Below are 26,406 nucleotides of genomic sequence, written 5' to 3' on the forward strand. Positions count from 1 at the left end.
CTGTCACCTAGGAATGCCTGAGCCCCTTGCCTGGGTCCATATTACTTGTGACAAACTCCAATGGACATTTCCTAGACTGGAGCTGATGTTGGTGCTGGATGAGCCTTTGTCATTCTTATTATGATTGTAGGGCACACCTCAGCAAAACCATCAGAGACTTGGAAGAACAAAATTTATTACTCACAGATTCTGGAGGGTACAGGGCATGCCTGAGGGTTACATGGCAAGATCACAGGTAGAGAGAATGGGATGGGGGGAAGCACATACCTGGGGCTCTGTCTTTATTAGGGTCAGAGGGTAGTGTGCCTAAGGTTCTATGGTTCATTCTTTATTGGCAAATTTCAAGCATAAGAGTTAGAAATTAGTGGGGCGCCTGGGTGGCGCAGTCGGTTAAGCGTCCGACTTCAGCCAGGTCACGATCTCGCGGTCCGTGAGTTCGAGCCCCGCTTCGGGCTCTGGGCTGATGGCTCGGAGCCTGGAGCCTGTTTCCGATGCTGTGTCTCCCTCTCTCTCTGCCCCTCCCCCGTTCATGCTCTGTCTCTCTGTCCCAAAAATAAAAATAAAAAACGTTGAAAAAAAAAATTTAGAAATTAGTGCATGGGAAGGGAAAGGCAGAGACACTCATGTGGCCAGTTATCTAGGTTACCCAGGTATCTCTAAAAGAGGAACTTCATGGGTGGGGGCAGCCTGGTTCCTTATCCAGTTGTTTTGCTTATAGCTGCATCATAGAGTTGACAATACTTTTGTTGGTGATGGATGCCTTTGAAATGGATGCCTTGGCATCAAAGGCTTAATGTCAGGCAATAATATTACAGTCAAAAATTAAATGTCAGATACTTACAGTACAGAAAGTTTTCTTGAAATAAAATTTTTAAGCATAATTCTATTCACTTGGTTATTTATTTTGGAATTCCTATTATCTCTCTGTTAGATCTTCTTTCCTAATTTTCAATGTCATTTTCTTTTTAATTCTTTTATTTCTTCTTCATTTAAAAATTGTCCTTTTTGGGGCGCCTGGGTGGCGCAGTCGGTTAAGCGTCCGACTTCAGCCAGGTCACGATCTCACGGTCCATGAGTTCGAGCCCCGCGTCAGGCTCTGGGCTGATGGCTCGGAGCCTGGAGCCTGTTTCCGATTCTGTGTCTCCCTCTCTCTCTGCCCCTCCCCCGTTCATGCTCTGTCTCTCTCTGTCCCAAAAATAAATAAAAACATTGAAAAAAAAAAATTAAAAAAAAAAAATTGTCCTTTTTATTTTTATTTTTTTACTTTATTTATCCAGTCATCTGTCGATGCACTGGGATTACTTTCACCTTTTGGTTATTGTGAATAATACTGCTATGAACTTGGGTATACACATCTCTCTTTGATTCCCTGCTTTTGATTCTTTTGGGTATATACCCAAAAAAGGAATTGCTGGATCATACGGTAATTCCATTTTAGTTTATTTCAAACTTATTTTATTGTAATAAAATTTACAATTTTAACCATTTTAAGTGGGCATTAAGTACATTCATGTTGTTATGCAACCATCACCACCATCTGTCTCCAAAACCTTTTCATCTTCCCCAGTTGCAATTATATCCATTAAATAGTAACTCCCCATCAACCCCTGCAGCCCCTGGCAACCACTATTCTACTTCCTATATCTATGAATTTGATTATTCTAGATATGTTGTATAAGTGCAGTCATATGATATTTGTCCTTTTGTGTCTGGCTTATTTCACTGAACATGTTTACCAGGTTCATCCATGTTGTAGCATGGGTCAGAATATCCTTCCTTTTTAAGGCAAATAATATTCTATTATAGGTATATACCACATTTTGTTAATCCATTCCTCCATTGGTGGACACTTAGGTTGCCTCTATCTTTTGGTTGTGAACACTGCTGCTTTTATTACAATGAGTGTACAAATATCTCTGAGTCCCTGCTTTCATTATTTCTGGATATGTACCCAGAAATAGAATTGCTAGATCATATGATAATGATTTAATTTTTTGAGAAATGACCATCTACCACTTGCTAGTGCCTCCTACCAGCAAAACACAAGGATTCCAATTTCTGCATAGCTTCACCAACACTTATTATTTTCTTTTGTGTGTGTGTGATAATAATCACTTTAAAGGATGTGAGGTAGTATCTCATTGTGATTTTGAGTTGCATTTCCCTAATGATTACTAATGTTGAACACCTTTTCATGTGTTTACTGACCATTTGCATATCATTGGAGAAATGTCAAGTCCTGGACTTGTCAAGTCCATTTAAAAAAGTCCTGTCAAGTCCATTAAAAAATGTTTTGTTGTTGTTGTTGTTGAATTATGAGGATTTATTTCTGTGCTATCAATTCCATTCCAATTATATATCTGTTTGTATGCCAATACCACACTATTTTGATTTCTGTTGCTTTATAGTAAGTTTTGAAATCAAGAAGTCTGAGACCTCTACTGTTATTCAAGATCGTTTTGGCTATTTAGGGTCCTTGAAATTCCATGTTAATTTTAGGATGGCTTTTTCTATTGCTGTAAAAAAAAATCATTGGGATTGATAGGGAATATATATTTTTCCATCCTCTTACTTTCAACCTGTGCATGACTTTAGATGTAAAGTGAACCTCTTTTAGACAGCATATATTAGAGTCATGTTTTTTATCCATTATGTCAATTTATGTCTTTTGATAGGGGAATTTAGTGCATTTACATTTAAAGGAATTACTGACAGGGATGGACTTACTCTTGCCATTTTGTTTTCTTTATGTCTTACAGCTTTTTGTCCCTCATTTCCTCTATTACTACCTTCCATTGTGTCTTGTTGGTTTTTTGTAATGATGTATTTTGATTCCTTTTCATTTCCTATTGTGTATGTTCTATAGTTTCTTTGTAGTTACTATGGAGATTACATATAATATCCTAAATTTATAACAATCTAATTTGAAATGATACCGACTTCAGTCACAAAATTCTACTCCTTTAAAAAAAAAACTCCATTCCCCTTTGTTAGTGAAGTCACAAATTACATATTTATATGTTGTGTACCCATTAATACAGATTTATTTTTTTAGGTATTTGTCTTTTAAATACTACAAAAAGGGGCGCCTGGGTGGCGCAGTCGGTTAAGCGTCCGACTTCAGCCAGGTCACGATCTCGCGGTCCGTGAGTTCGAGCCCCGCGTCAGGCTCTGGGCTGATGGCTCAGAGCCTGGAGCCTGTTTCCGATTCTGTGTCTCCCTCTCTCTCTGCCCCCTCCCCCGTTCATGCTCTGTCTCTCTCTGTCCCAAAAATAAATAAACATTGAAAAAAAAAAAAATTAAAAAAAAAAAAAAATAAATACTACAAAAAAAGTGGAGTTACAAATTAAAACTACAATATTGATTTGTCTCTTGTCCATATGTTTATCTTTATTATAGATATTTATATTTTCATATGGCCTCAAGTCAACATCTGGTGTCCTTTCAACTTGAACCATCTCTTGTAGGACAGGTCTAGTAGTAATAAACTCCCTTAGTTTTTGTTTATCAGGGGATGTCTTAATTTTTTCCTATGTTTTTATAGGACAGATTTGCTAAATATAGAATTCTTGATTGACATTTTTTCTTTCATCACTTTTACATGTATTTTTCCACTGCCTTCTGGCCTCTTAGGTTTCTGCTGAAAAATCCACTGATAATCTTATTCACGTTTCCTTGTGTGGGGAATAAGCTTAGGAATCCCCTGGGCTTACACCAATGGGTTAACAAAGCATAAAGAAATACAAAGCCATAAATGCTCACACCCACGTTTGGGTAAACCAGATTGGCACCCCAAGAATATGGAGGTACAAAGGCAACCCAGAATAAAGAGGGGGTGCAGAGCCCCCAGAATAGGGAGGGGCAAAGGCCCAAAAATAGGGGCACAAAGGTGCCCAATACATAGGTATATGAAATAAGCAAGATTAGATATTCAGGGTGGAAGCACCCCCAATTTAGTACTGTAACAGAAAGCTGCTTTCACAGGAAGAAAAGACCAAGTTAGGTAAATAGGTAAATTGGGCTATAGACCCGCTGCTCTGCAGGTAAAGCAGCCCAGAGAGGAGTTGATTTACAAAAGAAAAGGTGCCTTGTTAACCCTAAGGTTATTCCCCCATCTGTCTCATCCCCTAGGCTAGCTAAGTTAAACAGACACAGCACCTCCTGTCTGCCACTAACAACCATCTGCCCAGTGCCAGGATTTGGTTTTACACTGACCCAAACCCCAAACACTGTATATCTTCAAAACATCCTCAAGTTAATGTTTCCAGTTTCCTTTGTCTCTTTGTACATGCCCATCACGTCTGTAAGCCTTCTGATCCAAATAAATACAGAGCAAGGACCCTTATTCGGGCTCTTGACTTTTCCCAGATATTAGCCATCTCTTGCTTTTCATCATGTGTCCTGCTCTTTTGCTGGCCAAAAGAGAAATTTAGACTTAGAGCCTACAACATCTTTATATATGACAAGTCAATTTTCTCTTGCTGCTTTCAAGATTCTCACTTTGTCTTTGTCTTTCAAGAGTTTGTTTAAATGTCTCAGTGTCATTCTCTTTGAGTTTATCCTACTTGGAATTCTTAAATTTCTAGGATTTTTACACACATGACATCAAATTTGAAAATTATTGACAATTACTTTTTCAAAAGATCTCTCAGCAACTTTCTTCCAGGGATACATAATATGTATACAGGTCTGCTTGATGTTGTCCTATGGTCCCTTTGGTTTTGTACAATTTTCTTCATTCTTTTCATTTTTGCTTCTCAGACTTGATCAGTTCAAATGACCTATCTTCAATTTTGCTGATTTGTTCTTCTACCTATTCAAGTCTACAGTTGAACCCTTCTAGTGAATGTTTTCCATTCAGTTATTGCATTTTTCAGCTCCAGAATTTTTGCTTTGTTCTTTTTATAATTTTGAACCTTTTGTTGTTGTCATTTTGCTTATATATTATTTTCCTAACATCCTTTAGTTCTTGGTCCCTGTTTTCCTTTAACTCTGAGCATATTTAAGACAGGTATTTTAAAGTCTTCATTTAATATATCCAGTATCTGTGTTTCTTCAGGAATGGTTTCTTCCATTTTATTTTTTCCCTTTGAATGGACCGTGGTTTTCTGTTTTTTATATGTTTTGTGGTAATTTTTTTACTGAAAATTAGATATTTGAAAAAACAGCCACCTCTCCCAGATTTATAGACTTTATCCATGCTGAGAAAGACCCTCAGTAATTAGCAGGGCATGTTCTGATCCCTGGGATCAGTCTGGAGTGGTGACTTAAGGTCTTTGTTGATCTTTCTTAAGGTGTTTCTTAAGGCCTTCCTGACTTGCCCTGACTGTGTGTGCTTTTTTTGTTCTCCCCTATACATGGCTGCTTTTAAATACCTTAATTTCCATAAAACTCTCATCCCAGCCTGCTTTAGGAACTTTCTATTGTGCTACATGTAGTCTTTTGCCTTAGGTATCTGCAGGTCTGTAGTCCCCATACAGCTGTAACAAACTGTCTGGTGCTTCCCAGGGCTTTTTCTAGTTATAAGCTTTTCCGTATAAGAGCTCTGAGTTAGGCGAAATAAATGAGTCCTTCAGGCAGCTTCCAAGCAGGTTAGAATGTTAATGTTTGGGGGCACCTGGGTGGCTCAGTCTGTTGAGCATCCGACTTTGGCTTAGGCCATGATCTCACAGTTGGTGCATTCAAGCCCCGCGTCAGGTTCTGTGCTGACACCTTCCCCTCTTGTGCTCTCTCTCTGTCTCTCAAAAAATAAATAAACATACCTCTGGGATGCAGCAAAGGTGGTCATAAGAGGAAAGTATATAGCAATCCAGGCCTTCCTAAAGAAGGAAGAAAGATCTCAAATAAGAACCTAACCTTGCACCTTAAGGAGCTGGAAAAAGAAGAGCAAATAAAACCCAAAACCAGCAGAAAACAGGAAATAATAAAGATTAGAGCAGAAATTAATGCTATCAAAAACAAAAACAAAAACAAAAAACAGTAGAAAGAATCAATGAAACCAGAAGCTGGTTCTTTGAAAGAATTAACAAAATTGATACACCACTAGCCAGTTTGATCAAAAAGGAAAAGGAAAGGACCCAAATAAATAAAATCAAGAATGAAAGAGAAGAGATCACAACAAACACACCAGAAATAAAAACAATTAAAAGAGAATTTTTGAGCAATTATATGCCAAAAAAAATGGGTAATCTGGAAGAAATAGACAAATTCCTAGAAACATATATACTACCAAAACTGAAATAGGAAAAAATATAAAACTTGAACAGACCCATAACCAGTAAGGAAATCAAATTAGTAATCAAAAATCTGCCAAAAAACAAGAGTCCAGGACCAGATGGCTTTCCAGGGGAATTCTACCAAACATTTAAGGAAGAGTTAACACCTATTCTCTTGAAACTTTTCCAAAAAATAGAAATAGAAGGAAAACTTCCAAACTCTTTCTATGAAGCGAGCATTACCTTGATTCCAAAACCAGACAGAGACCACACGAAAAAGGAGAACTACAGACCAATTTCCCTCATGAACATGGATGCAAAAATCCTCAACAAGATATTAGCCAACCAGATCCAACAATACATTAAAAAAATTATTCACCACGACCAAGCGGGATTTATACCTGGGATGCAGGGCGGGTTCAATATCTGCAAAACGATTAATGTGATTCATCACATCAATAAAAAAAAAGGACAAGAACCATAGGATCCTCTCAATAGATGCAGAGAAAGCATTTGACAAAATACAGCATCCTTTCTTGATAAAAACCCTCAAGAAAGTAGGGATAGAAGGAGCATACCTTGAAATCATAAAAGCCATATATGAATGACCCAACGCTAATATCCTCAATGGGGAAAAACTGAGAGCTTTCCCCCTAAGGTCAGGAAAAAGACAGGGATGTCCACTCTCGCCACTGTTATCCAACATAGTATTGGAAGTCTTAGCTTCTGCAGTCAGACAACACAAAGAAATAAAAGGCATCCAAATCATCCAGGAGGAGGTCAAACTTTTACTCTTTGCAGATGACATGATACTCTATATGAAAAGCCCAAAAGATTCCACCAAAAAACGCTAGAATTGATTCATGAATTCAGCAAAGTTGCAGGATATAAAATCAACGCACAGAAATCAGTTGCATTTCTATACACCAACAATGAAGCAACAGAGAAATCAAGGAATCAATCCCATTTACAGTTGCACAAAAAACCATAAAATACCTACAAATAAACCTAACCAAAGAAGTGAAAAATCTATACACTGAAAACTATAGAAAGCTTATGAAAGAAATTGAAGAAGACACAAAAAAATGGAAAAAGATTCCATGCTCCTGGATAGGAAGAACAAATATTGTTAAGATGTCTATACTATCCAAAACAATCTACATATTCAACGCAATGCCTATCAAAGTAACACCATTCTTCACAGAGCTAGAACAAATAGTCTTAAAATTTGTATGGAACCAGAAAAGACCCTGAATAGCCAAAGCAATCTTGGAAAAGAAAACCAAAGCAGGAGGCAGCATAATCCCGGACTTTAAGCTGTATTACAAAGCTGTAATCATCAAGACAGTATGGTACCAGCACAAGAACAGACACTCAGATCGATGGAACAGAATAGAGAACTCAGAAATGGACCCCAAAACATGGCCAACTAATCTTTGACAAAGCAGGAAAGAATATTCAGTGGAATAAAGACAGTCTCTCCAGCAAGTGGTGCTGGGAAAACTGGACAGCGACATGCAGAAGAATGAACCTGGACCACTTTCTTACACCATACACAAAAATCAACTCAAAATGGATGAAAGACCTAAACGTAAGACAGGAAGCCATCAAAATCCCCGAGGAGAAAGCAGGCAAAAACCTCTTTGATCTTGGCTGCAGCAACTTCTTACTCAATATGTCTCTGGAGGCAAGGGAAACAAAAGCAAAAATTAACTACTGGGACCTCATCAACATAAGAAGCTTATGCACAACAAAGGAAACAGTCAGCAAAACTAAAAAGTAACCAACAGAATGGGAGAGATATTTACAAATGATGTATCAGATAAAGTGTTGGTATCCAAAATCTATAAAGAACTTATCAAACTCAACACCCAAAAAACAAATAATCCAGTGAAGAAATGGGCAAAAGACATGAATAGACACTTCTCCAAAGAAGACATCCAGATGGCCAACCGACACATGAAAAAAATGTTCAACATCAATCATCAGGGAAATACAAATCAAAACCACAATGAGATACCACCTCACACCTGTCAGAATGGCTAACATTAACAACTCAGGCAGCAACAGATGTTGGCGAGGATGCGGAGAAAGAGGATCTCTTTTACATTGTTGGTGGGAATGCAAGCTGGTGCAGCCACTGTGGAAAACAGTATGGAGGTGCCTCAAAAAAACTAAAACTAGAACTACCCTACGACCCAGCAATTGCACTACTAGGCATTTATCCATGGGATACAGGTGTGCTGTTTCAAAGGGACACATGCACCCCCAGGTTTATAGCAGTACTATCAACAATAGCCAAAGTATGGAAAGAGCCCAAATATCCATTGATGGATGAATGGATAAAGATGATGTGGTATTTATATGCAATGGAGTATTACTCAGCAATCAAAAAGAATGAAATCTTGCCATTTGCAACTATGTGGATGGAACTGGAGGGTATCATGCTAAGTGAAATTAGAGAAAGACAAAAATCATATGACTTCACTCATATGAGGACTGTAAGAGACAAAACAGATGAACATAAGGGAAGGGAAACAAAAATAATATAAAAACAGGGAGGGGGACAAAACAGAAGACACTCATAAATATGGAGAACAAACTGAGGGTTACTGGAGGGGTTATGGGAGGGGGTTGGGATAAATGGGCAAGGGGCACTAAGGAATCTACTCCTGAAATCATTGTTGCACTATATGCTAACTAATTTGGATGTAAATTTAAAAAAATAAAAAATAAAATTTAAAATAAACATTAAAACAAGTTTTTTAAAAAGATGTTAATGTTTATTTTTGAGAGAGAGACAGACAGAGTGTGAGTGGGGGAGGGGCAGAGAGAGAGGGAGACACAGAATCCGAAGCAGGCTCTAGGCTCTGAACCATCAGCACAGAGCCAAATGCGGGGCTTGATCTCATGAACCATGAGACCTTGACCTGAGCTGAAGTCAGATGCTTAACTGACTAAGCCACCCAGGCACCCTTCAAACAGGTTAGAATGTTAAAAACTAGGTTCAAGAGAGGAAACTGAAAATTGGGCAACTACTTCTTACCACCTACCCAGTACCAGTTTTAGGGTAGGGGAAGAGTAAGTAAACACACCACAAAATTTTTTTGCCATTTTGAATATGGCTTTTTCTTGACTGAGCATTCACTTGGTTGCTGTAAACCTTTGACTGTTTTTCAAACTTCTATAAAGTTATTTTATCCAGATTCTAGTTGTTTATTTCATGTTTCTCAGGGAGAACAAGGGCTTAGAGCATCCTAGTCAGATATCTTCCTCTAGAAGATACATTGATCTTGATACTCTTGATTCCTTGATACATTATTTGCAAAGCCAAATAATTATTCCAAAATATTTTCCCATTATGCTAAGACATGCGGAATTTGCTTCCCCTATTGCAGCCAAGATGCAATCCACACATATTAAACTCTTAGTACTCTTAAAAATGCAGAATCAAACAATTTCCACTGCTTTAGAGCAATGTTGTTTAAAGCTAGTTCGCACTGTGGTAACAAGCCTGTAACATAATGTAAATAACACTGCTTCCTTCATCTTGAAAATCTTGCTATGAAAAAAGTCAACTGTCAACTAATCTTTGACAAAACAGGAAACACTATCCAATGGAAAAAAGATAGTCTCTTCAAAAAATGGTGTTGGGAAAACTGGATCACTTTCTTACGTCATACATGGAAATAAATTCAAAATGAATGAAAGGCCTAAATGTGAGACAGGAAACCATCAAAATCCTAGAGAAGAACACAGGCAGTAATCTCTTTGTCCTTGGCCATAGCAACTTCTTACTAAACACATCTCCTGAGGCAAGGGAAACAAAAGTGAAAATGAGCTATTGGGATTTGATCAAGATAAAAAGCTTCTGCACAACAAAGGAAACAATGAAACTAAAATCAGCTTTCAGAGTGGGGGAAGATATTTGCAAAAGATATATTGGATAAAGGGTTATTATCCAAAATGTATAAAGAACTTACCAAACTCAACACCCCAAGAACAATCCAATTAAGAAATGAGCAGAAGACATGAATAGACATTTTTCCAAAGAAGACATCCAGATTCCTAAGAGACACATGAAAAGATGCTCAACATCACTCATCATTAGAGAAATACAAATAAAAATCATGATGAGATACCATCTCACACCTGCCAGAATGGCTAAAATTAACACAGGAAACAACAGATGTTGGGGAGGATATGGAGAAAGGGGAACCTTCTTACACTGTTGGTGGGGATGCAAACTGGTACAGCCACTCTGGAAAAAAAAAAGGGAGGTCCCACAAAAAATTAAAAATAGAACTACCCTATGACCCAGCAATTGCACTATTAGGTATTTACCCAAAGGATACAAAAATATTGATGGAAAGTGGTACATGCACCCCAATTTTTATAGCAACATTATCAACAATAGCAAAAGTATGGAAAGAGCCCAAGTGTCTGTTGATTGATGAATGGGTAAAGACGATGTGATAAATATACACAGTGGAATATTACTCAGCCATCAAAAAGAATGAAATCTAGCCATTTGCAAAGATATAGATGGAACAAGAGTGTATTATGCTAATAAAATGTCAAAGAAAGACAAATACCATATGATTTTACTCACACATAGAATTTAAGAAGCAAAACAGATAAACATGAGAAGGCAAAAAAAAAAAAAAAAATGAGGGAAGCAAACCATAAGAGACTCTTAACGAATCACTGGGTTCTACTCCTGAAGCCAAGACTACACTGTTATGTTAACTAACTTGAGAATAAAAAATAAAATAAAACTGTCATCTTTATCACCAATTTATATAATGGGACTAACCATTGTTAATATATAACTCTAGTTTTAAATTTGCATCTCTAAGATTTTAATTGAACAATGCTGATATAATAAACCTACTATTTACTAATGGTTCTGTTAAAAATCTTTTCAACTCTTAATAAAGGTCTGATGTGATATATTTTAAAATTCTACTAGTATTTATAGGTTATATTTAGCAGATAAATATTTATAGTTATAGGTTATATTTAGCGGATAAAGCTCCAAAAAAGTAAAAAATGTGGGGGGAGCAAACCATAAGAGACTCTTAACTATAGAGAACAAACTGAGGGCTGCCCAAGGGAGGTGGGCAGGGATGGGCTAAATGGATGATGGGTATTAAGAAGGGCAGTTGTTATGAGCTCTGAGTGTTATATGTAAGTGATGAATCACTAAATTCTACTGAAGCCAATATTATACTATATATTAACTAACTAGAATTGAAATAAAAATTTGAAAGAAAAAAGCTGAACAAAACCATATACTTATTGATGTAGTTTATTTACATTTTGATGTAATTTCCTTATCTTGTTGTGGACCAGTAACAAATACCATGCCAACTCTTCTGCAAACCACACTCTAAGTAGCACTGTTTCAGAGCATTTTTAATTATTACCTTAGTTTATCTTTCTATAGACTATTTTCCCATGGTTGTAGAAGTAAAAAGGGAATGTGGGACAGTTAACACTGATTATTTTTAATAAGGGCCACTTTTTCCTATCTCACAAAGTCTGAAAAAATATTTCATGTCACAGAGCCTTAACTTTGTTCCTTTTTAAATGTAAAGTAAAAACTAGAACATACATAATTGAGCTATTATGCAAGTTATTTTATCTTCTAAGAGTTAACAACTATAATAAGTTTTATTATACAGGTATCAAAGGATAAGATTAATATGTTATTAGAAGTTAACCATTATGTATGTATTTTACATAATATAATTTAGATCCTGATATATCAAACCCATATAAAACCTACATTGCAGTGGAGTTTACATTTATGCCTTTAAAATAGATATTATAATAATAATTCTGGTTCTTTGTTGTACTTAAAATTAGCGAATGCATTTTCTAGAAACGATTGACTCAAGATACAATTCATCTCTATAAAATGCCCTGAAATATAAAAGTGCACATCACTCTGTGTTCCATTTGAAATGTTCTTTTCTGAATTCTTTAAAGTGGTTAGCCTAAAACAGAGTTGTGTTAGAAATAAGCCTACTGGGATATTGGAACACCTAAATAACAAAAATCTAAGGATTTTATTTTTTTGGATTTTAAAGCCTATTTTATCTGTCATTATCTTTGTACAACTAATTTGAACAGAACAGTGCTGTAATGGAATTTCAACAATACTTCAAAAAGTGGAATAAGGACTTCCACTCCTTTTGGCTGTTCCTTTTATTAAAAATCTGCTTTTACATTTGATAAGACTGCCTTATTCCTAATGTTCTTTTTGTAGCTCATCAGTCTTACTGCATCAAAACATATATTTAATTGAATGCTACATTCACACAGAAAGTAAACTTAAAATCGTCAGATAAAAGTTAATAAAGCAGGCAGCTAAGAACATTACAAGTCTACTACTGTTAATTTTGCATAACTCATCAGTATTGTGGGGTAGTATCCAAAGACATTAGGAGAATAGGAATGTGAAATCTGTTTCATTCTGATAAATCTGATAGTTTGACAAAGGGTACTCTCTAGTGTTGATAATTCATTCCTTTTTCTCAAAATTCCTAACATTGTGCCTTCTAAAACACCATCTTATACCGTAGTGAAATAAGTGCTGTCAAAAGAAATGATTGCTTTTTGTGTTGCTGACTATTCAGATGAAGATGTCATTTCTCGTACTGTTTTCTCCTAGCAATTTCTATTTTGTAATTCTGTTTATTACTTTTCAAGTGATTTATAGCTATTTCACAATTAGATAATTGTTGTGTTTTGGTATTACTTTGTAAATTTCTTAATGTTAGCAATCCGGTCTTCAGTTGGTTAAGTGCATGGGTCCCTGCGCATATGTTGTTCATTTCTCAGCTCTCTGGACTTAGTGGCTATCTGATATGGAATTTACATATAACCAGTCAACACTTGGTTATGTAAAGATATTTAGATTCTTCTCAGCAACATCATACTTGTGTGTATGCATATGTGTTGGTTTACATATTTATGTGTGTGTATGTGTTTACTGCTTACAACAACTCTTGTCAATCCTTTCATACTGTAATAACCATTTTATCATATTTTCATCAAAGTAGATGGTTGATTGCTTTTTTAGTGTGTTTGTTTAGTTTTTATTTAAATTCCACTTAACAACAGTGTGATATTGGTTTCAGGTGTAAAATTTAGTGATTCAACACTTACATATAACACCCAGTACTTATCACAAGCACACCCCTTAATCCCCACCACCTGTTTAACCCATCTCCCCTCTGGTAACCATCGATTCTCCATAGTTAAGAGTCTGTTTCTTAGTTTTCCTCTCTTTTTCTCCCCCTATGATCATTTGTTTTGTTTCTTAAATTCTACATGAGTGGAATCATATGGAATTTGTCTTTCTGTGACTAACTTATTTTCCTTAGCTTAATACACTCTAGCTCCATCCATGTCATTGAAAATGGCAAGATTTCATTCTTTTCAATGGCTAATGTTCCACTGTATATTTTTTAATATAATTTATTGTCAAATTGGCTTACATACAACACCCAGTGCTCATTCCAACAAGTGCCCTCCTCGGTGCCCATCACCCACTTTCCCCTCTCCCCCCTCCCCCACCCCCATCAACCCTCAGTTTGTTCTCTGTATTTAAATCAAGAGTCTCTTATGGTTTGCTTCCCTTCCTCACTGTTTGTAACTATTTTTTCCCCTTCCCTTCCCCCATGGTCTTCTGTTCAGTTTCTCAAGATCCACATATGAGTGAAAACATATGAAATCTGTCTTTCTCTAACTTACTTCACTTACCATAGTACCCTCTGATTCCATCCATGTTGCTGCAAATGGCATCATTTTATTCTTTCTCATTGCCAAGTAGTATTCCATTGTATATATAAACCACATCTTCTTTATCCATTCATCAGATGATGGACATTTAGGCTCTTTCCATAATTTGGCTATTGTTGAAAGTGCTGCTATAAACATAGGAGTACATGTATGCATGTACCTATGCATCAGCACTCCTGTATCCCTTGGGTAAATTCCTAGCAGTGCTATTGCTGGCTCACAGGGTAGTTCTATTTTTAATTTTTTGAGGAACTTCCACAATGTTTTCCAGAGCAGCTGGACCAGTTTGTATTCCCACCAACAGTGCAAGAGGGTTCCCGTTTCTCCACATCCTCGCCAGCATCGATAGTTTCCTGATTTGTTCTTTTTAGCCACTCTGACCGGTGTGAGGTGGTATCTCAGTGTGGCTTTGATTGATTTGTATTTCCCTGATGATGAGTGACATTGAGCATAATTTCATGTGTCTGTTGGCCATCTGGATGTCTTCCTTGGAAAAGTGTCTATTCATGTCTTCTGCCCATTTCTTCCCTGGGTTATTTGTTTTTTGGGTGTGGAGTTTGGTGAGTTCTTTATAGATTTTGGATACTAGCCCTTTATCTGATATGTCATTTGCAAATATCTTTTCCCATTCCATCGGTTGCCTTTTAGTTTCATTGATTGTTTCCTTTGCAGTGCAGAAGCTTTTTATCTTGATGAGGTCCCAATAGTTCATTTTTGCTTTTTAATTCTCATGTCTTTGGAAATGTGTCGAGTAATAAATTGCTGCAGCTGAGGTCAAAGATGTTGTTAACTGCTTTCTCCTCGAGGATTTTGATGATTTCCTGTCTCACATTTAGGTCTTTCATACATTTTGAGTTTATTTTTGTGTATGGTGTAAGAAAGTGATCTAGTCATTCTTCTTCTACATGTTGCTGTCCAGTTCTCCCAGCACTATTTGCTAATGAAACTGTCTTTTATCCATTGGATACTTTTTCCTGCTTTATCAAAGATTAGTTGGCCATACATTTGTGGGTCCAATTCTGGGTTGTCTATTCTATTCCATTGGTCTATGTGTCTGTTTTTGTGCCAATGCCATACTGTTTTGATGAGTAGGGCTTTGTAGTAGAGGCTAAAGTCTGGGATTGTGATGCCTCCCAGTTTGGTTTTCTTCTTCAGTATTACTTTGGTTATTTGGGGTCTTTTCTGGTTCTATACAAATTTTAGGATTGTTTGTTCTAGCTTTGAGAAGAATGCCAGTGCAATTTTGATTGGGATTGCATTGAATGTGTAGATTGCTTTGGGTAGTATTAACATTTTAACAATATTTATTCTTCCAATCAATGAGCATAGAATGTTTTTCCATTTCTCTGTGTCATCTTCAATTTCCTTCATAAGCTTTCTATAGTTTTCAGCATACGGATCTATTACATCTTTGGTTAGGCTTATTCCTAGGTATTTTATGGTTCTTGGTGCAATTGTAAATGGGATCAGTTTCTTTATTTCTCTTTCTGTTGCTTCATTATTGGTGTATAAAAATGCAACCTATTTCTGTACATTGATTTTATATCCTGCAACTTTGCTGAATTCACCTATCAGTTCTAGCAGTCTTTTGGTGGAGTCTTTCAGGTTTTCCATTAGAGTATCATGTCATATGCGAAAAGTGAAATTTTGACTTCTTCTTTGCCAATTTGGATGGCTTGTGTTTCATTTTGTTGTCTGATTACTGATGCTAGGACTTCCAACACTATGTTAAACAACAGTGGTGAGAGTGGACATCCCTGTCGAATTCCTGATCTCAGGGGGAAAGCTCTCAGTTTTTCCCCATTGAGGATATTAGCTGTGGGCTTTTCATATATGGCTTTTATGATGTTTAACTATGTTCCTTCTATCCTGACTTTCTTGAGGGTTTTTATTAAGAAAGGATGCTGATTTTTGTCAAATACTTTTTCTGCATCTATTGACAGGATCATATGGTTCTTATCCTTTCTTTTATTAACGCAATGTATCACATCGATTGACTTGTGAATATTGAACCAGCTCTGCAGACCAGGAATGAATCCCCCTTGATCATGGTGAATAATTCTTTTTATAAGTCATTGAATTCAATTTGCTAGTATCTTGTTGAGAATTTTTGCATTCATGTTCATCAGAGATATTGGCCTGTAGTTCTCCTTTTTTGAGGGGTCTCTGTCTGGTTTGGAAATCAAAGTAATGCTGGCTTCATAGAATGAGTCCGGAAGTTTTCTGTCCATTTCTATTTTTTTGGAACAGCTTGAGAAGGCTAGGTATTAACTCTGCTTTAAATGTCTGGTAGAATTCCCCAGGGAAGCCATCTGGTCCAGGACTATCATTTGTTGGGAGATTTTTGATAACTGATTCAATTTCTTTACTAGTTATGGGTCTGTTCAAATTTTCTATTTCTTCCTGTTTGAGTTTTGGTAGTCTGTGGGTGTTTAAGAATTTTTCCATTTCTTCCAGGTTGTCCAGTTTGTTGGCATATAATTTTTCATAGTATTCCCTGATAATTGCTTGTATTTCTGAGGGATTGGCTGTAATAAATCCATTTTCATTCATGATTTTATCTACTTGGGTCATCTCTCTTTTCTTTTTGAGAAGCCTGGCTAGAGATTTATCAATTTTGTTTATTTTTTCAAAAAACCAACTCTTAGTTTCATTGATCTGTTCTACTGGTTTTTTTGGATTCTATATTGTTTATTTCTGCTCTGATCTTTATTCTCTTCTTCTGCTTGTTTGGGGTTTCTTTGCTGTTCTGCTTCTAGTTCCTTTAGGTGTGCTGTTAGATTTTGTATTTCGGATTTTTCTTGTTTCTTGAGACAGGCCTGGATTGTAATGTATTTTCCTCTTAGGACTCCTTTGTTTCATCCCAAAGCTTTTGAATTGTTGTATTTTCATTTTCCTTTGTTTCCATATATTTCTTAATTTCTTCTTTAATTGCCTGGCTGACCAATTTGTTCGTTAGTGGGATGTTCTTTAAGCTCCATGTATTTGGTTTTCCAAACTTTTTCCTGTGGTTGATTTCAAGTTTCTTAGCATTGTTATCTGAAAGTGTGCATGGTTTGTTCTCAATTCTTTTATATTTATTGAGGGTTGTTTTGTGACCCAGTGCATGATCTATCTTGGAGAATGTTCCATGTGCACTCAAGAAGAATGTATATTCTGCTGCTTTAGGATGAGAAGTTCTAAATATACCTGTCAAGTCCAGCTGGTCCAGTGTATCATTCAGGGCCATTGTTTCTTTACTGATTTTCTGTCCAATAAGTGGAGTATTGTGTAAGTGGAGTATTAAAGTCTCCTGCAGGGGCACTGGGTGGCTCAGTCGGTTGAGCATCCGACTTCAGCTCAGGTCATGATCTCACGGTCTGTGAGTTTGAGCCCTGCGTCGGGCTCTGTGCTGACAGCTCAGAGCCTGGAGCCTGCTTCAGATTCTTTGTCTCCCAATCTCTCTCTCTGTCCCTCCCCCACTCACGCTCTGTCTCTCTCTCTGTCAGAAATAAATAAACATTAAAAAAAAAGTCTCCTGCAATTACTACATTCTTATCAATAAGGTTGCTTATGTTTGTGATTAATTGTTTTATATATTTGGGTGCTCCTGAATTCAGTGAATAGACATTTATAATTGTTAGCTCTTCTTGATGGATAGAGCCTGCAATTATTATATAATTCCCTTCTTCATCTCTTATTACAGCCCTTAGTTTAAAATCTAGTTTGTCTGATATAAATATAGCTACTCCAGCTTTCTTTTTTTTTTTATTTTTTTTCAACGTTTTTTATTTATTTTTGGGACAGAGAGAGACAGAGCATGAACGGGGGAGGGGCAGAGAGAGAGGGAGACACAGAATCGGAAACAGGCTCCAGGCTCCGAGCCATCAGCCCAGAGCCTGACGCAGGGCTCGAACTCACGGACAGCGAGATCGTGACCTGGCTGAAGTCGGACGCTTAACCGACTGCGCCACCCAGGCGCCCCGACTCCAGCTTTCTTTTGACTTCCAGTAGCATGATAGATGGTTCTCCATCCCCTCACTTTCAATCTAAAGGTGTCCTCAAGTCTAAAATTGGTCTCTTGTAGACAGTAAATACATGGGTCTTGTTTTTTATCCATGCTGATACCCTATGTCTTTTGATTGGAGCATTTAGTCCATTTACATTCAGTGTTATTGTTGAAAGATAGGAGTTTAGAGTCATTGTGTTATCTGTAGGTTTCATGCTTATAGTGATGTCTCTTGTCCTTTGTGATCCTTGCAACATTTCATTCACAGAGTCCCCCTTAGGATCTCTTGTAGTGTAGGGCTGATTTATTGGTGATGAATTCCTTCAGTTTTTGTTTGTTCGGGAAAACCTTTATCTCTCCTTCTATTCTGAATAACAGGTTTGCTGGATAAAGGACTCTTGACTGCATATTTTTCCTGTTCATCACATTGAAAATTTCCTGCCACTCCTTTCTGGCCTGCCAAGTTTCAGTAAATAGGTCTGCTACTACCCTTATGTGTCTACCCTTGTATGTTAAGGCCTGTTTATCCCTAGCTGCTTTCATAATTCTCTCTTTATCTTTGTATTTTCATTATGTTTCACTATGATATGTTGTGCAGATCATTTCCAGTTACATTGGAAGGCAATTCTCTGTGCCTCCTGGATTTCAATGTCTGTTTCTTTTCCCAGATTGGGAAAGTTCCCAGATATAATTTGTTCAAGTACATCTTCAGCCTCTCTCTCTTCTTGTTCTGGAACTCCTATGATACAGATATTGTTCTGTTTAACTGAATCACTTAGTTAGCTAATTCTCCCCTCATGATCCAGAATTTTTTTCTCTTTTTCTCAGCTTCCTCTTTTTCCATAATTTTATCTTCTGATTCACCTATTTATCCCTCTGCCTCTTCAATCCTCGCTGTGACCACCTCTATTTTATTTTGTACCTCATTTTTTAATTCATCATTACTATTTTTTAGTTCTTTGATCTCTGCAGCAATAGATTCTCTGCTGTCTTCTATGCTTTTTTCAAGCCCAGCGATTAATTTTATGACTATTATACTAAATTCTTGCTCAGTTATATTGTTTATATCTGTTTTGATCAATTCTTTAGCTGTAATTTCTTCCTGTAATTTATTTTGAGGAGAATTCTTCCATTTCATCATTTTGTCTCGTTTTCTGTCCCTTATGTGTTTTAAAAACTTGTTATGTGCCCTGTACCTGCAAGCACTATTATATTAAAGAGGGGTCATACAGGTCCTGGCCCTTCAGATGTTTTTTGGAGAGTGTTACTTGCTCTCTGTTGTTGTAACTTTGGTTATTTTCTGTCCCTACTCATAGTGATGTTTTGGTGTGCTTTGATTTGTTCACTGGGTGTGCTTTGATTTGTTCATTGAAGTAGCCCTGGAAAGGAAAACAGACAGACAAACAAAAAACCAGAAAACAAAAACACACACACAAACAAAAAACAAAACACCAGAAATACCAGCTACAAGTAAACAACAGGGTGGAGATGGTACTGATGAAAGAGGCCTTATTCCATACAAAGAGAGAAATGACAGGGGCAGTGAAAAAGAAAGAATAAAAATTGACCAGAGAAACTACACAGCTTAATAGAGAGAGAAAGGAAAATAAAGAAGGAGGCAGGGAAAAAGAAAAAGAAAAAGTTATCCAGACAGAGAAACTATACAGCTTAATCCAGAGAGAGAGAATGGAGAATAAAGAAGATGTGGAACATGTATCAAGAGAATGGATTAAATGTGTCTGCTTAAACAAACTAACAACTAGAGTAACCAGACTAGAGGAGGGAAGAGAGAAGGAGAAAAGGAAGGAAGAATGTATCTATAGGAGAGTTAAACCAGCCAATGCAGCAGCACAGGTCTGGAGGAGGGGCCATCTGCTCCCTCAGCTTCTATCTTGCTCCAGTAGATATGCAGTTACCCAGCTAGGAGGGACGTGGTTTGGTGTAGGCGGTCCAGCTGTTGGTCCCTGAGGTCCCACCTTGGTGGTTGTGAGGAGAAAAATGGTAACACCCCACCCACCACCCTCCCCCCCTCGCCCTCCCCCCCCCCCCCCAGTCTCCTCCACAGACCCGGTGTTCCAAACTACTGTGCTCAAGCCATCCTCACTTTGCCGTAGGTGCAAACAAGGCAGTTTGTCTCGCTTCCCAGACTCTTGTGTCTGGCACTTGGCTGGGATTCAAACTCTCACTCCACACACCCGGGAACTGGGGAATCACCTCTCCATGCCACCCGATGTGTGGTCCCTGGCTGGCGGGCACAGGCAGGCTTTGTCCTGTCCCACAGCCCTCCAGGGAGGGGATCGTTTTCTCCTACTGTGGACTGTGCCCCTGACCTAGCCACCAAGCCTGGGGCTGGCTCCTCTCCTCCCCAGGTGAGTGATCCCGGCAGCTGGCCCCAGTCCAGAGCAAGCCCCACAGTTACAGATTGGATCGTTCTCTGTCCTGGTCCGAGGTTTTTCTCTTGTCTGGATATAGTCCTGTGCTTCCCCAGCTGCTCTTTCTCTTCCCTTTGTCATTCTGCTGAAGCAGATCCCTCCCTCCATTCGTTTTATCTCTCACAGTTTGCAATCACGCACCTATGGCCTATCAGGTTGTCTCAGTAGATCCCTGGAAGCACGACTGTCTCTTTTCCTCCCAGACTCTTGGGATTCAAAGTCCTTTGGCTTCAACACTTTTTTGTTTGGGAGAAGAGGGAAGTTCGGAAGATATCCCTACTTCGCCATGTTGGCTCCCCCTCCCCACAATCTACCACATTTTCTTTATCCATTCATCAGAAGATAGACATTTGGGCTCTCTCCATAGTTTGGCTATTGTTTGGCTATATATAATATCCATCTATCTGACTACCTACCTGTCTACCTATCTACCTATCTAACATCTTTATCCATCTGTTGATGGATACTTGGGTTGCTTCCATATCTTGGTTATTACAAATAATTCTGCAATACATATAAAGGTGCAATTATTTTTTTTGAATTGGATCATACGGTATTTCTATTTTTTCTTTTTTTTCATTTATTTATTTTTGAGAGACAGAGCACAAGTGGGGAGGGGCAGAGAGAAGGAGACAGAATCCAAAGCAGGCTCCAGACTCTGAGCTGTCAGCACAGAGCCCAACGCGGGGCTCAAACCCACAAACCGTGAGATCATGACCTGAGCAGATGTCAGACGCTTAACCGACTGAGCCACCCAGGCGTCCGGGGTATTTCTATTTTTAACTTTTTGAGGAATCTCCATACTGTTTCCCACAGTGGCTGTACCCAGTTTGCATTCCCACCAATGGTTCATGACGGTTCTTTTTTCTCTACAACCTCAACAACACTTGTTATTTCTTGTGTTTTTGATTCTAGCCATTCTGACAAGTGTGAGGTGATATATCATTGTGGGGTTTTTTAAATATTTAAAAAAATTTTTTTAAGGTTTGTGATATATCATTGTGGGTTTAAAATATCTTAAAATTTTTTAAGGTTTATTCATTTTTCAGAGACCGAGAGACAGAGCATGAGCTGGGAAGGGGCAATGAGAGAGGAAGACACAGAATCCAAAACAGGCTCCAGGCTCTGAGCTGTCAGCACAGAGCCCGACACAGGGCCTGAACTCACGGACGGTGAGATCATGACCTGAGCTGAAGTTGGATGTTCAACCCACTGAGCCCCCAGGCACCCCTAAAATTTTTTTAATGTTTTCTTTCTGAGAGACACAGGGTGTGAGTGGGGGTGGGGCAGAGAGAGGGACACAGAATTCGAAGCAGGCTCCAGGCTCTAAGCTGGCAGTGCAGAGCCCAACATGGGGCTTAAACTCACAAACCATGAGATCCTGACCTGAGCTGAAGTCAGATGCTTAACTGACTGAGCCACCCAGGAGCCCCTATCATTGTGGTTTTAATTCATATTTCCTGATGATGAGTGATGTTGAGCATCTCTTCATGTGTCTGTCTTCTTTGGAAACTTTTTTTTTTTTTTTTTGGAAAACTGTCCCATTTTTAAATCACATCGTATTTTTGTTGTTGAGTTGTGTAAGTTCTTATGTATTTTGAATGTTAACCCCTTAGCAGATACATCATTTACAAATATATTCTCCCATTCAGTAGGTTGCTTTTTCATTTTGATTATTTCCCTCACTGTACATGAGCCTTTTTATTTTGGTATAGTTCCAGTAGTTTATATTTGCTTTTGTTTCCCTGGCCTGAAGAGACATAGCTAGAAAAACATTGCTAAGGTCGATGTTTCTTATTAACTAAGTAATTACTGCCTATGTTTCTTTTAGGAGTTTTATACTTTTGTATTTCACATCTAAGTCTTTTTTTTTTTTTTCCAACGTTTTTTATTTATTTTTGGGACAGAAAGAGACAGAGCATGAACGGGGGAGGGGCAGAGAGAGAGGGAGACACAGAATCGGAAACAGGCTCCAGGCTCCGAGCCATCAGCCCAGAGCCCGACGCGGGGCTCGAACTCACGGACCGCGAGATCGTGACCTGGCTGAAGTCGGACGCTTAACCAACTGCGCCACCCAGGCGCCCCTCACATCTAAGTCTTTAATCCATTTTGAGTTCATTTCACATGTGTGTGTGATGTAAGAAAGTGGTCCAGTTTCATTCTTTTGCATAAAGCTGTCCAGTTTTCCCAGCACCATTTATTGAAGAGACTGTCTTTTCCACATTATATATTCTTGCCATCTTTGCTGTCGATAAACCATATAAATACAGGTATATTTCTGGCCTCTCGATTTATGTTTCTGTTTTGTGCCAATACCATACTGTTTTGATGACTGTAGCTTTGTAGTATATCTTGAAATCTGAAATTGCGATGCCTCTAGTTTTATTCTTTCTTAAGATGGCTTCGACTATTGGGGTATTTTGTGGTTCCATATAAGTTTTAGATTTATTCTCGTTCTGTTTAAAAATGCTATTGGTATTTTGATAGGGAGTGTATTCAATGTGTAGATTTCTTTGGGTAATATGGGCATTTTAACAATATTAATTCTTCCAATTCATGAACATGGAATGTCTTTCTATTTGTTTCATTAATTTCTTTCATCAATGTTTTATAGCTTTCAGAGTAGAGGTCTTTTACCTCATTGGTTAGGTTTATTTTGTTTTTGGTTTTTTTTCAATATATGAAATTTATTGTGAAATTGGTTTCCATACAGGTTAGGTTTATTTTGAGGTATTTTATTCTTTTGGTGCAATTGTAAATAGAATTGTTTTCTTAATTTATCTCTGTAACTTCACTATTAGTGTATAGAAACACAACCAATTTCTATGTATAAATTCTGTATCCGTAAATTTACTGAATTTATTTATTCTAATAGTTTTTGGGTGGAGTCTTTAGGGTTTTCTATGTATAGTATCATGTTATCTACAAAGAGTGAGTTTATCTTCTTCCTTACCAACTAGAATGCCTGTTATTTTTCCTGTCTGATTGTTGTGGCTAGGACTCCCAATACTATGTTGAACAAAACCGGTAAGAATGGACATCCATGCCTTGTGTCTAATCTTACAGGAAAAGCTTTGATTTTCACCATTGAGTATGCTATTACCTGTGGATTTTTCATTTATGGCCTTTATAATGCTGGGGTACATTCACTCTAAACCCACTTTGTTGAGATTTTTGATCATGAATGGATGTTAGATTTTGTCAATGTTTTTCTGCATCTATTCAGATGACCATGATTTTTATTCTTTGCTTTGTTACTGTGGTGTGTCACATTGATTGATTTGCAAATAGTGAACTATCCTTATATCCCTGGAATAAATCCCATTTGATCATGGTGAATGATCCTCTTAATGTATTGTTTACTATTGTGGTTTGCTAATATTTTGTTGAGGATGTTTGCATCTATGTTCATCAGGGATATTGGCCTCTAGTTCTCTTTTTTCTTTCTTTTTTATTTTGTAGTGTCTTTGGTTTTGCTATCAGGGTAATTCTGGCCTTGTAGGATGTATTTGGAAGCTTTCCTTCCTCTATTTTTTTGGACCAGTTTGAGAATAGAGGTCAACTCTTCATTAATTTGTGGTAGAATTCACTTGCCAACCCATGTGGTCCTGGACTTTTGGTTGTTGAGAGCTTTTTTTTTATTACTAATTCAATGTTCTGACTTGTAATTGGTCTGTTCAGAGTTTCTTCTTCCTACTTCATTTTAGGAAAGTTATGTTTCTAGAAATTTATCCACTTAAAAAAATTTTTTTTAATGTTTATTTTTGAGAGACAGACAGAGCACGAGCAGGGGCGGGCCAGAGAGAGAGGGAGACACAGAATCGGAAGCAGGCTCCAGGCTCTGAGCTGTCAGCATAGAGCGCAATGTGGGACTCGAACCATGAACCGTGAGAATATGACCTGAGCCAAAGTCAGATGCTTAACTGACTGAGCCACCCAGGCACCTCTAAATTTATCCATTTCTTTGACGTTGTCCAAATTGTTGGCATATTTTTTGTAGTAGTCTCAAAATCATTTTTTCCCCCAGTGGCATTGGTTGTTACTTCTCCTCTTTCATTTCTGATTTTATTTGTATCATCTCTTTTTTTTTTCCTTGAGTCTGGCTAAAGTTTAATCGATTTTGTTTGTTTCAAAGAACCAGCTCTTGATTTCTTTGATCTTTTCCATTTTTTTTAGTCTCTATCTCATTTTTCCACTCTGATCTTTATTATTTCCTTCCTTCTACTAACTTTGGGCTTTGTTCTTTTTCTAGCCCCTTTAGGTGTAAGGTTAGATTGCATTGTTGAGATTTTTGTTTCTTGAGGTATGCCTGCATTGCTATACATTTCCTTCGTAGAAATGTTTTCACTGTGTCTCAAAGAATTTGGACCACTGTACTTTCATTTTCATTTGTCTCCATGTATTTTTTTTATTTCCTGTTTGATTTCTTGGTTGATCATTCATTGTTGAGTAGCATGTTATTTAACCTTCATGCACCTGTGTTTTCTAGATTTTTCTTATAATTGATTTCTAGTTTAATACCATTGTGGTCTGAAAAGATGCATATTTCATTCTTCTTAAATTTATTGAGATTTGTGACCCAACATGTGGTCTATCCTGGAAAATACTACATGTGCACTTGAAAAGAATGTGGATTCTGTTGTTTTTGGATGGAATGTTCTGTATATATGGGTAAACTCCATTTGGCCTAATGTGTCATTTGATGACACTTGTTTCCTTATTGTTTTTCTGCCTGGATGATCTATCCATTGATATAAATGGGGTGTTAAAGTCCCCTACTATTATCTTATTACTGTCAATTTTTCCCTTTATGTCTATTAATATTTGCTGTATGTACTTGGGTGATCCAATATTGGGTGCATAGATATTTACAATTGTTATATTCTCTTGTTAGATTCTCTTTATCATTATTAATGGTCTTGTCTTTTGTTATAGTCTTTGTTTTAAAGTCTATTTTGTCTGATAAAAGTATTGCTACCCTGGCTTTTTTCCCCCTTCTATTTGCATGCAGTACCTTTTTCTATCCTTTCACTTTTAGTCTGTGTCTTTAGTCTTAAGCGTGGCTCTTGCAGGCAGCATACAGATCTTGGGGGTTTTTTGTTTTTGTTTTTTTTTTTATCCATTCCACCACTCTATATGTTTTGATTAGACCATTTACATTTAAAGTGATTTTTGATAAGTATGTTCTTATTGCCATTTTGTGAACTGTTTCCGGGTTGGTTTTATAGTTCTTGTTGTTCCTTTCTTCTCTTTGTGATTGATGCCTTTCTTCAGTGTTATTTTTGGCTTGCTTTCTCTGTATTTTTTGTGTATCTGTCACAGATTTGGGGTTTGTGGTTACTATGAGGTTCATATATAACATCATAAGCATATGTGTGTATGTATTGAGTTGATGGCTAAGTTTGAATACATTCTAAAAGAACTCTATTTATTGCTTGTTTGTTTATTTACTTGTGAGGGGAGGGGCAGAGAGGGAGAGAGCAAATCCCAAGCAAGCCTCACTCTGTCAGCATGGAGCCCAATGTGGAGATCTCTGAACTGTGAGATCGTGATCTGAGCTGAAACTAGAAGTTGGACACTTAACTGACTGGGCCACCCATGTGCCCCCTAAAAGAACTTATTTATTCTTCCCATGTTTTCTGTGTGTGTTGTCATAGTTTACATCTTTTTATTCAGAAGCTTCTTCTAATTATGACCTTTTCTTTCACATGTAAAGAAGTCCCTTCTACATTTCTTCTAAGGCCAGTTTAGCAGTGATAAACTTTTTTTAAAAATTTGTGACATTTTTTAATGTTTTTTTTTTTGAGAGAGAGAGAGAGAGAGAGAGATAGCGTGAGTGGGGGAAGGCAGACAGGGAGATGGAATCCGAAGCGGGCTCCAGATTCTGAGCTGTCAGCATAGAGCCCAATATGGGGCTCGAACTCACAAGCAGTGAGATCATGACCTGAGCCCAAGTCAG

Source organism: Puma concolor, chromosome D2 (genome assembly GCF_028749965.1).
Source record: "Puma concolor isolate L17-30 chromosome D2, mPumCon1.1.hap2, whole genome shotgun sequence".
Classification (NCBI taxonomy): domain Eukaryota; kingdom Metazoa; phylum Chordata; class Mammalia; order Carnivora; family Felidae; genus Puma; species Puma concolor.